Here is a 1,689-nt window from a genome sequence, read left to right as displayed (position 1 = left end):
GTTGTTTTTCAGACTGGAGGCCTGTGACCAGTGGAGTGCCACAAGGATCAGTGCTGGTTCCTCTACTTTTTGTCATTTACATAAATGATTTGGACGCGAGTATAAGAGGTACAGTTAGTAAGTTTGCAGATGACACCAAAATTGGAGGTGTAGTGGTCAGCGAAGAGGGTTACCTCAGATTACAACAGGATCTTGACCAGATGGGCCAATGGGCTGAGAAGTGGTAGCTGGAGTTCAATTCAGATAAATGTGAGGTGCTGCATTTTGGGAAAGCAAATCTTAGCAGGACTTATACACTTAATGGTAAGGTCCTAGGGAGTGTTGCTGAACAAAGAGACCTTGGAGTGCCGGTTCATAGCTCCTTGAAAGTGGAGTCGCAGGTAGATAGGATAGTGAAGAAGGTATTTGGTATGCTTTCTTTTATTGGTCAGTGTATTGAGTACAGGGCTTGGGAGGTCATGTTGCGGCTGTACAGGACATTGGTTAGACCACTGTTGGAATATTGCATGCAATTCTGGTGTATCGGAAAGATGTTGTGAAACTTGAAAGGGTTCAGAAAAGATTTACAAGGATGTTGGAGGATTTGAGCTTATGGGGAGAGGCTGAACAGGCTGGGGCTGTTTTCCCTGGAGCATCTGAGGTTACAAAATTATGAGGGGCATGGATAGGATAAATAAACAAAGTCTTTTCCCTGGGGTGGGGGAGTCCAGAACTAGAGGCCATAGATTTAGGTGAAAGGGGAAAGATATAAAAGGAACCTAAGGGGCAACTTTTTCACGCCTATGACTCTATAAAAACTCAAGGTAATCAGGAAGATTTTGTCAAAGGTAGGTCATGTTTAACCAATTTATTGGAGTCATTTGAAGGAGTAACAGGGATGCATAGAGGGGAGTCAGTAGTTAGGTTTCCAAAGGTCATTTGTTAACTTTCCACATCAAAGGTTGATGTGGAAAATGAAATCTCAAGTTGTGGGGTAACATATCAACATGGACAGAAAATTGTCTGACTGGCAGAAAATACAGAGAATGAATAAGTAGGTCTTTGTCTGATTGACAATGTGCGATGTGCGGAATCACATAGGGGTTTGTGCTGGGACTTCAATTTTATATAATTTACGGCAATGACTGAGATGGGGGACTGAAGGCACAGTGGCCAAATTCACAAGGTTAAAAATCACACAACTAGCAGAAGCTATACGAGCTGATCCTAATATAGTGGCCCCAAGGATTGGTACAGGTAAACATAAAATTACCCTTTATGAGATGATGTTTCTTCTATTCCTCAGTAACCCTTTGATGTCCATACCTCGCTTAATCCAAGTTATTAATACATTTAGTGCATTCTCAGGCTATAAAATTAATTTTTCAAAATCGGAGGCTATGCCAATGGGTGGCCTTGCTGTGATACCCCGCTTAGCGGACGGTTCCCTTTTTCCCTTTCGCTGGTCCCTGGAGGGTTTCTTATATTTAGGCATTTTTATTACCCCAGTATTTGGTCAGTTGTATAAGGCTAATTTTGTGTATTTATTGGAAAGGATAAGGCAGAACCTCCAGCGATGGGGAGACCTGCCAATTTCCTGGCTGGGTAGAATAGCATTAATCAAAATGAATATCCTGCCCCATCTCCTATATCCTATGAGAATGCTTCCAGTGATGCTGCCGAGGACGGCTTTATGTAAATTATACAGCT

This window comes from Chiloscyllium plagiosum, chromosome 6 (assembly GCF_004010195.1).
Source record: "Chiloscyllium plagiosum isolate BGI_BamShark_2017 chromosome 6, ASM401019v2, whole genome shotgun sequence".
Lineage (NCBI taxonomy): Eukaryota > Metazoa > Chordata > Chondrichthyes > Orectolobiformes > Hemiscylliidae > Chiloscyllium > Chiloscyllium plagiosum.
This window is presented reverse-complemented; position numbering follows the sequence as displayed.